General features: G+C 36.6%; 1 protein-coding gene and 2 non-coding genes across 5 annotated transcripts in view; 2 read left to right on the plus strand and 1 right to left on the minus strand.

Annotated features, from left to right (window-relative positions):
* Positions 1-15,108, plus strand: part of LOC113515712 (prominin-like protein) — a 94,373-nt gene that overhangs the window by 34,604 nt on the left and 44,661 nt on the right. The gene's annotated exons all lie outside the window — the stretch shown is intronic.
* Trnae-uuc (transfer RNA glutamic acid (anticodon UUC)) lies at positions 7,360-7,431 on the plus strand. Its single transcript has one exon. It is a non-coding gene; the product is annotated as a tRNA-Glu (tRNA).
* Trnap-agg (transfer RNA proline (anticodon AGG)) lies at positions 14,996-15,067 on the minus strand. Its single transcript has one exon. It is a non-coding gene; the product is annotated as a tRNA-Pro (tRNA).

A 15,108-nucleotide genomic window follows, 5' to 3' on the forward strand; every position in this document is an offset into this window, starting at 1 on the left:
TTTCTTTCTTTCAAATTCTTACTCACTGTTTATAATTACTCCTCTCCATCCAAAGGTTGCCTGGAAGAGATCGCTTTTAGCGATAAGGTCGCCCATTGTTTTCTCATTGTGATTATTTCTTGTAATTGTTTGTATCTATAGTAAGTTAACTATTGTAATCTATTGGAGGAAACAATAAAGAGTATCTATCTGTCTATCTCATTCAATACGCCTGTATTTTTGTTCTACGATTATGTCATATCTTCATCAATTCTGAACCGATTATGATAATTCTTTTGGTAATCGTCAAACTTTACTCCTATCTATGTCTCGTATAAACTTTGTGATTTTTTTTGCAAAGGAAGATCCTGCTCGTGTATTGTATGGATAATAAAGAAGAAAGCCTAAAAGCAAAACAATGAACATTAGAGTAACTGTTTATTGGTTTCGCGCTGTCTCGTTAACGTATCTCTCCAATAATTTTGCGAAACACTATTGTTTTCGATCTGTTTCAATTAGCATATTAGGTAATGGCAAACGAATCGTAACAAGATTACCAAATTATGCAACGAGTATCGGGATGCCATGTTAAGAATCTGTAGTTTTTGTCTTCAGTCATTATCTATTAATTATGTTATCAGTAATACTCGTACGGTATGCATTTTATTAAATGACAGTTATTTTCTAGACGTATGGCTAAAAACTGTTAGCAGAATTTGTTTCTTCCGTTTAAAGTCACAAACAAGTTTGTTATTTCGATACGCTTTGATACAAAGTTAACTATGCATTCTGATATCGCTATACACGCACACCAGTATAACAATTTGGTCTGTTTTAGCATTGCATTAAGACGGTTCATGTACAGAAAGACTACTATAAAATGTCTTACGAAATTTCGGGGGCCAACGAAACCCAAATTTTATGTTAAAATTACATCAATACATACCGTTTAAAAATATTAAAATTTCGTTCCTTTGGACTTTTATGGTAAGATTTATGACTAATAAAATATTAAGTCTCATTTACTATGGCGATTACGGTATGAACGAAAATATAAAATTGAGTCCTAAAATTCTGAATTTCATTTCATTGTAGATCCCCAGTTTTATTATTCTATCAACACGAATCATGAATTTTGTCATTACGTTATTCAAATGCACTTGTAGTTATAGAAATTAAATGATGATGAATCTAGTTATTAGCGACCGATAACCTATACGATTAATGGCCAATTAATGGAGCCAAGCCTGTTGCGCTACTCGCAGGGTAGCGGGACTTTCGCCACGGAACTGGACTGCGCTTTCCCAATCACACGCATCACGTATCGCGGTGCTGTTACACTCTGAACGTTCGACACGCCAGCCCCGTGGTGTACGGCCAATTTGATTCGGTCATACGAGTGCTGTTACACGAGATCTACATACGTTCTAAATTTCTATTCAATCCGTATAGCGGATTATTTTTAAGCGGATAATTTCTTTCAACACAGATACCCGATTCGCCTGTATTCTGTTGTTGCACGATTTTTTTTATTCTTTATGTATTTGATAGGATTTATTTACGCTCTCTCTCTCTTCGTCCTCTTCATTACTGAAGGTCGTGTCCTTGAAAGGTGTCTGTTGCCTCTCTTATGATGTTATTCCATTTTACACGGTCTTCAGACTCTCGCGGGGTAGCTGCAATAGACAGTCCCGTACGCATTGGTCTCAAATTAATTTTGTCGTGGTTGACATCGCAAAGCATAATCTATATTTAAATAATGATCATATTATAAAAATATTTACTCAGTTATTCGAGTTTCCGAGTAGTTCTTGAATGGCAGTGATCCAATCATACAGCTTGAAGAACCGGTAACCGATGAGGAAGAAAAGCTTTCGAGTGGCAATGCCGTACAAGTTAATGCTGTACATGGAGCGTCGTTATTGGTTGTATTTCAGTCGATGCTTGTACCTAGTGTATTTATTCGATGGATGCAGGTTACACATGACTATTATTGTTAAGATCTAAGAAAATGTGTAATTTAGCCAGGTATTGTAATCGAGAAGAAAATTTTGCTATCATTATCGACATGTCTGTCATTGTTTATATCTCAGATAAATTTATACTTATAAAATAGACTGATTAAAAATTCATGATAGAAACTACTAAGTCCAGAGATGAACATGCGTTCAAAACCGCAAGCAACTGCTAGTATCGTATAACTGTATTTTAAGAAAACTTTAAAAAATTTGCAAGAACTCGCGAGATATATACTATTTTGTATTAGTATTTGCTACATCTATTTCTTAAAAGCGTTTTTCGGTATTGCGTAGTAGGTTAGTGAAGTGTACCGAAATAACGTACTTTTCAAGTGTAAATGAGGGGCTGGCTCTACAGTCATTGGATCGTGTAACTCGAGGCCGGCCCCGGGAGGCTTATCGCTGGACCCTTTCTGCTCCGCTTGCACACTAGCCCTGCCGTCTGCAAGGTCGTCAGTGTGAAATATTTACGTGGTAGGAAAGAAAATTGTTATCATTACTCTTTATAGAACGCCAAATTACGAACTGAGGTAAAAATTGTATTTTAATTAAGTAGTATTTGTTGATCAGCTGCGTGAGGGGCGCATATAATTTTGTTTGTGCTATCTACTTGACGTTGATTTTTTATACTATGTGGTAATGGAGGTTCATAATTCTATAAGTTTTTTTATGTCTAGGTTATCCCTATATCTTGGATATTTGAATAATCGTTTGTGCAATTGATCAATTACTAAAAACATTTACTGACTTACCTAGTGTTTGTTATACAACTTGGTTTGCCTTCATAACGACGCCTGTCTACTAAATATGAACATAAGTTTATTGTTCCCGGCCACTTGGACAGTTCACTTGATTTATTTCAGTCCGCTTGTAATCTTACCGTGCCTCCTGAGTAAACTGGACGGGATGCAAATATATAAGAAATTTCCTGTTTATTTACCGAAAGCTGAGACAGAATGTCCTCTACCTTAAGATTTCACTGAACTTACTTTTGTTTTTATTCTTGATTTTTTTTTTTTTTGGTTATTGCTTAAATGTCAGCATGTCTTGAATGATTTCATGTTATTATATAATATATTAATAATTTATTATGTATATACATATATGTATATGTACTTATCACAATAGATAAGTAGGATCATTGTGTGCGTGTGAAATTTCAAAACAAGAAGCTGTACGAAAGTCATACATTGCAGGCTTTTCTACTGTTTTCCTTCTGTGCCACCAGTGTTTCTGATATCAAGCTGAGGCTTGCATGACTATGCATTGTTTGAGCAATCGGCATATGGCAGTAAAATTACAGGGTACGGTCGAAAATGGAGGCATTGCACTTTGCTTTTCTGGAATGGTAAGCGATGGCATGTACAACAAACAACAGTTCATGTCTATTGGCAACCATTTCTACTTTCCAACAGGTGCGCGGTTTGACTTTAAGTCAGTTTTTTTGCTGGAAATGTTACTGGTTTATGTTAATAAATTAAAATATTTGTTAAGTTATTAATTTATAAGTTAGTTTGCCTATCTTCATACGTTTGTTTTATCTTTACAGGTAAGAGACGTCGTCTAAGGAACCGGTACTTACATCACACAATACCTCAGTAGGTACCTAATAAAAAGCATGTTTGCTGTACGTATAGGTACCAAGGTGAGGTTGTTCATTTTAATTATACTTGGTGATCCTTTCATATTGCTATTTACTAACGCGTATCTTATCAATGTATAAAAATTGTTTTGTTGTTCAATCGAATTTCCGAAACCGCTCAACCGATTTAAATCAAATTTTGTAAATGTGTTTTGTTTGCCCCGACTTGTGGGGTAGGAGTTTTTATACCAATAAGAAAACATGTTCCCAGTAGGTAGTAGTAGGGGCGAAACAAAATTTCCGGCTCGGCCAATATTCTGTAAATTAAAATACGAGTAAATATATCGAAGTATACTCCTACACTTTGATTCCGGAGTTGCAAAGATTAATAAGTTGGGGATTAACTGAGATTTGATCCCGAATAGAACTTTTCTAATCTCGATAGCAGATCATGATTCGTTATAATATTACTTAACTCTTTTGCGAGATATTTCTGCGTTTAGTTTGCTATTGACGCTTGTTTTGTTGGTTAGCTAATTAATTGATGTTCTTGGTTAACCAGTCAACCGTTTTAATCAATAACTAATTTCTTAATTGTAGTTTTGCAATTACTACCTTCTAATATCTTTTGTATAAAAGAGAATTCCGAATACTTACTGGTACTTACCACTACCATAAGTATGTGACTACCAACACTCGAAGATTGACAATCACTATTACTACCAGAAGTTCCAAGACCTTCCATATTAGCCATCAATCTCCTACTGTCATTTTGTTCACGTACGTTTTGCGACACGTGTTTCACTTCTAAACGAGACATCTTCAGACAAATTAATAAATCGCTGCTCAAAGCCTAGTGTTTTAACCGTTCGGCTCCTAAACTGTGAATAAGAATGTCGAATACACCGCGATAGCTTAAAAATACAATTGCGTAGTTACCTTTCTGTTATAAGTACAACATAACCTTCAAGAAAAGAGCATATTCCTTTTTAAAAGGCCGGCAGCACACCTGCAATGCCGTAGGTGTTGTGGGTGACCATGGGCGGCGGTAGTCACTTACCATCAGGTGAGCCGCATGCTCGTTTGCCTCCTGTGTTGTAAAAAAAAAATAAGTTTACCGCAATGTAACTGTTGCGGTCGGCGTCGACATATGATCACTGCAGTTGTCGCTCCATGATACGCAATCATAGGCGCAACAAGTGAAAAACATTAAAGACAGAAAAGATATAAATATTTATGCCCTCAGTCCATTACGTATTTCTTTCAAAAAAGTAAATATCATGAAGTAGTTTTTACGCGTAACTTTATCCTTGTGATCGGGAATCGGAATGGGTTGATTTACCGGCATTAAAAGTACACTATGTCTTTATCCATCCCAAATACTACGTAATTAATAATGCGGCCTACCAGTCTCATTGTTAGCAATATGCCCAAAAAGGTCGACCTCCACGTGGTCCTCCCTGGAAACCATCGTGCTGAATTCCAAGTGAAATTCATCACGATGGGCTAATTGACTGGTTTTTTTTGATTCTCACCTGTCATCTCCCTGGTGCCCGTTAGTATACCGTTCCATTATCATCCATTAAAAAAACTTTTCATGACGATTATTTGAGCGGTTAACGCGCCAAGCGGTAATACAAACAAATAAATTTCACTTTCACATCCACAATAGACAATAGTGAGGTATTTTATGGATTCGCATCGTATAATAGGTATGTATTCGCCAATAGCCAATCATTGTAATGGCTCATAAAGACGGTAATTGTTGGGCGAGTTTCGGAGTGGCCGCCTATTGTTGTGTATTTACCGCGTATTTGCATACACAGACCGCGCCCTCGTCCCAGCAGATGTGAATTTATTTGTAAACCCATCGAAATCCCACAACACGTACACGAGTGTACTACAAACGTTTTATAGTGTTTTCCATTCCTTTATGTACGTATTGTATACTTTCTAGGAAATGTACGATGTAGTGCAAAGCGCGTCGTAATGCGAGCTTTACGATCATTGAGCCAGTAACTGCTCTTCATGACAGACGGGTAATTGGTTTTCTTAGTTTCAAGTCACATCCCGTACTTAATTTTTTTATTTGCGATGTGTGTGGCAATTATGTATATATAGGGCCCGTCTAATGATAAGCAACTATTGTAACCCATGTAATATAGATACGGATCGGATAACAATATATGTATTGGAGTTCTCTGGACAGTGATGGTGGAAAAAGGTCATCAGCCATTTCGATATCGCCCATATAGATCGGATATCTATTTTCGAATATGTTAAGTCTCTTAACATATTCATTATTGGATTAGTATACAGGTATTGTAACTAAAATATATACATATTTTATTTATTTATTTATTCATTAGTACAAATATATGTACGAGTATAGGGGGAAAAGGGATTATTAGCGATGGAGTTCGACAGCCCCATTGCTAGCAATATGCCTTATTAGGTCGACCTCCACGTGGTTTCTCCTGGAAACCATCGTGAACAATTCTTGTTGAATTCGTCACGATGGGCTAACTGACCTACTTCATCCTCATTTATCATTCTTCACTGGTGCCCCGCCGGTGTATACCGATAGCGCGGGTGGGGATACCATTCCATTATCATCCATTAAAAAAAATGTACATGGCGGACTTAATGCTAAAAGCATTCTCTCCCAGTCAACCATAGGGAAGTGTCAGAATACTAGAATGCGGTACTACTAACTATTGATATACATACATACTAAAATTATATATATATAAACTAATAAATATATATGAATAACAAATAACATCGTTATATATTACCCACACCTCCCATGAACGTGGTGTTTTTTATGTCATCTCATCTTGTTTGCTATAAATAAGTTGCATAAGAAAATAATATAATCATAAGTAGTAACTATCGAATAGACATCCAACAATACGGCAGCCAGCAGGCGCCGGTGTATGTAAACAGTGGACGAGAGCACGGATACGGACGGTGATGTGCGGGTAGTGTGCGCTGCAGAACAGCGGATATCGATCGGTGCATGCACTGCTCACAAAGACTGTCAACCCCCACACCTCGCCGGCCGCGTCGCACCACACCGCGCACCCTCTGGCCGCCGCCCCCGCCCCCGCCCCAGTCCCCGCCCGCGCCCCACCACACACACCGTTTCAGCAACAGGCATTACAATTTTGGCTGCGGAAGTTCAATGACCTTTGTACATTAAATAGGCTACTTGACTAGTTAATCCGTCATAATAGGTTAAAATACACAGATTTGTTATAACTAGTTGTATGTATAATACATATGTATATAGATGGGGTCTTATCTACGGATAAAGTGGATAGATCGTTGATGATAGGTTTAACAGGATGTAACGTGTATTATAATTAACAGCGGTAATTCTTCATAGCTGTCTAATTATTTGTTTTTCTTTCCAACCAATGAATTATTTCCGATCCTAGGTATATATGAATGAATGTGCAAGTAATTTTGTGGTAAATTATTGGCGTAATTAATTATTACGTAGTTTGAAATTGATTCTAAACATAGACAGTGATTTTTATAAATATTGGATTGTAAATTGAGTATTTTAAATTATATATTTACGTAGATAAATATACAATAAAAAAAGATTAATTTTTATTATCCTAATTATTATAAGTTATAAAATTGTATTATAAGTATTATGACTTTATCATGAAATAAATGAAATTCGTATCGTAAAACAATGTTATCGATTGCTTATTGCTGGTTTGTCTTTGTGACTAAATGTTGTACAGTTTCGACAAATTCGGTATCTCCCATATGGTCTAGTGGCTAGGATACCTGGCTTTCACCCAGGAGGCTCGGGTTCGATTCCCGGTATGGGAAGCTTTTTACATTTTTATTTTATCTTGGTAAAGTGATTTTGTTGTTTTGTATTATATTCTTTAGATTTTGCTTATTTTTGGGTATTGGGTGATTTATTTTGGTCATAAGTACTCGAATTCATGTTATACGTGTAAACGTTTACGTAGTAGGTGCCTGGTTGGAGGGAGACGACGAGTATGCTATTTGGCTCACAGCCTCTGTTTACAATGCGATAACAGTTGCTCTCCGTGTGGCTCCAGATAACAGTGGATGTTGGTCTATAGAAATATCTTGTTCTACATGGAAGGCATTTGATGACAACATTATTACATTCAGTGTCGTAAAAGAATAAAAACTTGTTATTAAAAAGCAGTTTCTCTTTTGTTTATATACATATGACTAGTTCTTCAGATAGAATAGGCATATTGGTGTTATCATTTGTGGCCGTAGAGCTTGCAACTTTGACAACATTCACACACAACAAAATACAGTCCTTTTGGGACAAAGATTCTATAACAAAACATCGTTCCTGGAAACTTACAACTTTCTTATCTTTCTGTTTTTTTTTTTTGTATATATACAACTTAGACTGGCAAACAAGCTGACGGCCCACCTGATGGAAAGTGGTAACCGTCGCCTATAGACATGAGCAGTACCGTGGACGTAACAGAGTATACTGTTTAGACTTGCACTATATAATATAATGCTTAAGTTTTTCGATCACGCTTTCATGCAATTATTCGTGTTCATTGTTAGGTTCTGTGTTGAAGGGTTTATTAAGGAAGTCCTCTCGACCTTCACAAAGCATCAAGTATTTCGCAAGCATCAGCTCAGCAGTAATGAGTGATTGTCGAGTACATTTCACGGTGCTATATCTTTCCTCACGTTTTTATTTCACCCAGCGGCATGTAAAGCAGGTTATTCTTAGACATTCTATGAGAAAGTATGTAAGAATATTTACATGATGATTTACATATTTAGACATGATTTATATGTTCATTATATTAATATGTATGCCCTTTTTATATACATATGTATTGTATATAATTATTGTAAGTAGAGTATAGTTACTATTTGTACGTATGTTCATTCATCTTTAAGTTTATGCGTTAATGTTGTTACCTATTAAAATATTTGTACATACTGACTCCCATTTTAATTTTTTTAAAGGTGAAAATGGAATGGTAACCCCGCCTGTGCTAACGGGACACGCTGGCGGAGCACCAGTAAAGGGTGATAGATGAGATTCATTCTCAACAGGCCAGTCAGCCCATCATGATGAATTCATCAGGAATTAACCATGATAGTTTCCAGGGGGAACCGCGAGGAGGTCAGCCTGGTTGGGGATATTGCTAGCAATGGGATTCCTAGTCTCCATCACTGACAATCCCTTTCTCCCCTACTGACTCCCATTAGGGTAGGCGGAAACAATGGAACGTCAAATACTTCGATTCAAACAAAGCTTTTTCGCTTCCTCCACATTCATCAATCATTTCATACACGCTCGTCGGTTACGGGCACTTTTAATTTGGCCCTTCTTCAGCACGTCGCCTATTTGGTCGATATACGTCTTTTTAGGATGGCCCCAACCAACATTTCCATTCATTCTTGCTCGATAAATATATTCGGTTTATTCATAAATTGATTTTATTAGTCTCTCTGTCTCTCTCGTGTTTAATTATGTTAAACTTGAGGGAGAGAGAGAAAGATAGAGACGGTTGACTGATAGAGAATATGCCATCAGGCATGAAGTCCACTTTTATATATTGTATATGATATGTAACGTTTGTAAATTATCTAAATTTATTTTTATATATTTTTACATAATTTTCATTTGTTGCTGGGTTACAGTCTCTTCAATTTCTGTTATTTTTCTTTTTTGAAAGGTAAAAAGGAATTACTATCATGGCCATAAGAGGCAAAACGTGTTAGCCGTAGGCGTGGCGATGAGTAGTACTGTAATACTTATTTTTGTAAGCGGTGCAATAAAGATAATTAAATAATTGTAGACGGCGCTTCTATAATGTATATGTAGAGGCGCCGTGGACAGGATCAGTACCATACTGGTACTGGTACTGATCCTGTCCACAACCGATGCGACACCATTGTTCATTGCGTCGGTTTCTAGTTTGTTTGCCATTCTGAATTTATACAACTAAAAGTATTATGTAGTAGTAAGTATAGTATTTTTTGTATGACTGCGTGCCTCCACGAAAAACCCATATGACTTTATATTATAATTAATTATTTTACGCGTGGATAAAAATATAATCACGTACTTGGTTGGCTCATTTGGAATAGAGGGAGCGTTCCGCTTGTTTATTATAGCACACTATTTGTCACGAAATTGCCAAATTCTCACGTATCTAATATTATTTCGTAAACATAAATTTAGGTGTATTATTAAAGTTGTACATTGTAAAATTATACAATCAACTGATCAAATCTAAATGTAGTAACAAACTTTATTTCTAGCGAGATAAAATTCATAACTGTTATTATTTAACGGAATATGATTAAATTGCGTTATTAAATGTGGAATAAATTAATTAATAAAAAAATTAGACCGAAGCGATAATAAGAACTCACGCACACTTTGGTAACCGGCCGTATTAGGTCGCACGATAGCCCGCCGGCCAGTATCTGTATATACTTAATTGAGTTTGGAAACCAAGTTTTACATAATTAAGTATTGTCGGCAAATTTTACATTGTACGACTTTGTTTCACGATAGCAATTTGGGTGACTTGCATAATATTCGTGAGAGGCAAGTAAATGAGGGCATCGTTTTATTGGGAGAATATATCTTACCAGCCGTTAACTGTCCGTTGCTCAATATTGGCCTCCCTCTATTGGGGGGTTTTGCCAGTAGTTGCCACGCTTGGCAAGTTGATTGGCAACAGTAGTTAGGTTTTTTTATTTTAAGAGGGATGCTGCTGCTCAGCCCTCTTAACCATTAAGTTATTTAGTCGCCTCTTACGACACCTACGGGAACGAAAGGGGTGGCTCTTTCTATGCTGGGACTACACAGTAATTTTTGAGAAAATTCATACAAATCCGAACCTCACGGATTAATCAGACTGCAGTATAATATGAAAATTATAAACGTACCTGTAGAAAGAATTTCTATTAGCTTTTTTTTTTCACAGAAATTTCATTCCCTTCCTTCGGGAATTTTTCGCAACATTTTAGTTGATACTTACGTCATATGTCACACGTCCTATCGGGAATTTCTGTGTAAAATTTCAAGTAATGTAGTCATCCTCGTTATTCGGTGTCAATCAACTATGTCATGTAACACTTCCTGCAGTGACAACGTCTCGATATTTCGAGACAACGTGTCAACTTGAAATGTCAAGTGCAAGTTCGTTCGATCGCAGATTTTTATTGCTACCGCGCCGTAACGTAACGTACAGTTAGTTTGGGTGAGCTGGTTGCGCTTTGTTTCGTAACGCAAATGTAACACGCATGTACACTGCATACGTAACATCGCTGCGCAGGCGCATGCCCACTAGAGCGTGAAGTACGCACGGCCAAGGTTCCATCGGATTCATTGTTTTTTCCGTAATTCCAAAATGGGTATGTTTTTATACGATTTAGAATGTCAAACAAAATGATGGTCCACATAATGGAAAGTGGTAACAGTCCATCGCACTCAGACATTACAAGCACCATGGATATCAAAATATGCACTGTGTGACTTGTTTAGTTAGCGTAGACGGTGTTCCATATAATTTTCATCCATCAATCCTTGAACCAATCCTATATTTGAAGCCAATGTTACACAAGAACATGTCTTTTCTGTAATTTTGAAATTTGTAAATAATGAATGAACTGCGAGTAGATAACAGTTGTTGCCGGTTATAACCGAATGTTAGTAAACCGCGACGATTTCGCTTACAAATAGTTTCATTGCCGATGTACTCATCACTTTGCACTGCGACCGTCGCCGTGCTTGATTTAGTTTTCTCCACTTTCCAAACGTGAGCAAGAAATGTTACGTTTGCTAAAAGCTTCTATACAGAAATTTACTCGAGTGTGGCAACATCGGAATAATCTATCAATTTTCAAAAAGAATTGTTTTTTGTTTAATAGAGACTGGCTTAAGTGACCACACCCCACCCATACCTTCCCATACATTGGAAGCAGGTAACGAGGTCCAAACGTAAGGGTCCCCATCACAGTTATTTATACTGTGGAGGTCATTGTCATTTATTTATGCACATTTAAAAAGTGCTTTGATGATGATGAATTAACATGTGAATCATGTAATATATATATTTTTAATAAGTGCCATACAATCACTTCAGTGGCCTGATCATCAAGCTAATACCTTGGCTTAACCCAGAACATCCAGATTAAGAAGTTATTTCTGGGACCTTGTCACGTATAACAAAATACTCAATGCTGCATCACAGAGGTTGGGGGGAAAGGGATTGTTAGTAATGGGGATAACCAACCCTATTACTAGCAATATACCCTATTAGGTCTTCCTCCTTGCGGTTCCCCTTGGAAACCATTGTGAATCATTGTTGAATTTGTCATGATGGGCTAACTGACCTGTTTCATTTTCACTTATCATCCCTCACTGGTGTCCCGCCAGTGTATACCGATAGTGCAAACGGGGTTACCATATCATTATCACGCATTCAAAAAATGCTGCATCACAGAGGTCGTCAATAAGAAGCTGTTAGTGAATACATGAATTGTTAGTGGCAGATTTATGAGCTACTTGTTGTATGATCTATGATACATAATTTATTTGCATTACTTACAGCACACAGATAACAACATATATATATATATATATATATATATATATATATATATATATATATATATATATATATATATATATATATATATATATGCAAAAATAAATACAAAAAAAGAATGCATACAAAAAAGGAAAATACGTAAATTATTACTATTATTAACGTTTTTGTTCCCTATTGAGTACTTTTGAAATTATCAATCAGACATACTAAAAATTCAATACTTCCTTCAAGAGAAGACTGAAATCACATCTTATAATCAATTGTACATGATAATTCTATGCACTTATACATATGTATATATATTTATCTATTTACTTATTTACGTATTTATTTATTTATTTATTCACAATAGTGTTTGATGTATTTACATTATTTTCACTGGTACCTTTTCTGCACTGGATTACCCAAATTAAATTATTTTCTCTCTAACTACACAGGGTTGGCTGGAAGAGATCTCTTTCAGACACAAGTCCTCCCTTGCTAACAAGTTGTTAAACTAATCGTCGCATATATTGTTTAAGTGCAATAAAGAATATATAAAATTGTTATTGAAAATTGACAAATAATTCAATCGGAATTATTGCCTTGCTTCACTTTGAACTACATAGTATGAACGCAACGCTCTTAAGCGGCTTCAGAAAGTGAAGACTCAGTTCTACCGTATTTTTATACCACTAAGGTATAAAAATACTTAATCCTTCAACTAGTCTAGTTCTGTGTTTCACTTCGCTGCCGTCCCATGTGAATTACTGCGGCACGTAATTACAGTTTCGTTGTATCATTGCGGTTATGCATAATCTCTCACACAGCGAGCTATATACTGTGTCCTTGGTATAATGACAGATTATGCACTATTTGATTCTGATGTTAATTTCACTTTTTTGTCATAACGTCACAGAAAATGTTTAGGTGTCGGTTAATAAAAATAATAATAAATAGTTCATCCTCATGTCCTACAGCCTCAATGGTCGCGTACTGCGCGGTTTCAGAGATATTTCCTCCCACGAACACTCAGGTTGTGTAATGAGCTCCCTACCGAGGTTTCCTCAAGAGACTACAGCATGGGGTTCTTCAAAAGCGGGGTAAAGTGGTTTCTTCAGGGTCGGCAACGCGCGCGTAATACCTCTGGTATTGCAGGTGTTCATAGGCTACGGTAACCACTTACCATCAGGTGGGCCGTATGCTTGTTTGCCACCTCAGTGGTATAAAAAAAATAATAAATATTATTTTTGATTCTTTTACTATATCGAACAAGATCCTTTTTGAAAAACGTATTAGAAGTGAGAATTTTCTTCAGAATAAATAACTATAATGACTGGTCTGGTTAGAAAAAATGAATTCATAATCATCATTATATTAGCCGTTAATAGTTGCCACGTTTGACAGGCGGGTTGGCAACTGCAGTTAGAATTGGTGATGTTATGAGAGGGTCGCTGCTGCATGAATGCTCTTTCAAATTAATCTGAATGACGGTTAGGTTGATATTATTGTTATGTTCTCGCGTTGTTGTTCTGCGGGAAAGTGATTGTTAACTAACTAAAATGGATTAACTCTAATAGCTCTTTCATTAGCAATATATCTTACCAAGTCGAATTTCACGTAGTTTTCCATGGAATGCTTCTTAGATTAATTTGTCACGATGGACTAACTGACTTGTTCTCATCCTCGCATATTATCTCTCACTGGTGCCTCGCCGGATGGAGAACGTATCGAGTATTACGTTCTCCATTACCATTGTAACAGTCAACAAATGCCTGTGAGTTCACTACTACGGATTACAGTATTTTTTTTTGATGGGTGAAAATGGTATGGTAACCCCGCCTGCGCTAACGGGATACGCTGGCGGAGCACCAGTGAAGGGTGATAGGTGAGAATGAAAACAGGCCAGTTAGCCCATCATGATGAATTCATCAGGAATTAACCATGATAGTTTCCAGGGGGAACCGCGAGGAGGTCGACCTGGTTGGGTATATTGCTAGCAATGGGATTCTCAGTCTCCATTACTAACAATCCCTTTCTCCCCTACGGATTATAGTTCTGAGTACATTTTTTTTTTATTTTAAACTGTCGAGCTTTTGATTCTCTATTAAACTATTATTATAGTGTAATGTTGTCTGTGCATAAACGTAAAATGCCAATTACTCGCATATTACGTTAGCTAAATAGCAACCTCGGCTCCAAGATGAGCTCATGGTGTGCAGGAACCACGCTCCAGGTGCCCCGTTAGTCGCCGCGTGCGGCCGTGGTCGCGGTCGCTGCACAGATTAGCTGCCGTCTCTGGTTGCTCCCGCCCATGCTTACTTTGTACATGTCTATGTGTGTGTGTTTGCGCGCTTTTGTTTCGCGGACAGTGACATTGAATTTTTTGCAATGCCCTTTAAAAAAAATTTGCCTACAGTGAGTATTTGCATATATAAAGCATTCTGGATTCAATAGTCTATTGACTAAGGTGTTGTGTACGCAGTAATATTATCTTACGAACTTGTTAAAATGTACAAAATAAAATCTTTATCAGAAAGTCGCGGAAATATATCGAGTAAACAACGTGATCGTAACCTGAACAAAAGAGTTTGTAAATAATAATATGATCTAAAAAGAATCTGACTTCAATTATGGCAAATTTAGTACGACGTGGTTAACACGGAACAATCGCGTAACATACACACGAATAAAAAATATGAGATTGAGAATATTTATAAAAATATTAAATCGTATGACCTCGTAATCTAAGCTTATATGAATAAAAAAGTATAATATAAAGTATTAATTAATTTACAATAAAATAAATAAATAAACAAAAACTTATTGGGCTCGGCCGGGATTTGAACCCGGGACCTCTCGCACCCTAAGCGAGAATCATACCCCTAGACCAACGAGCCAGTTGTAAGATTTGTCGAAATTGTTAACTCGTTGCCGCAGT

This window comes from Galleria mellonella, unplaced genomic scaffold (genome assembly GCF_026898425.1).
Source record: "Galleria mellonella isolate WM207_F2 unplaced genomic scaffold, CSIRO_AGI_GalMel_v1 utg116, whole genome shotgun sequence".
NCBI lineage: Eukaryota > Metazoa > Arthropoda > Insecta > Lepidoptera > Pyralidae > Galleria > Galleria mellonella.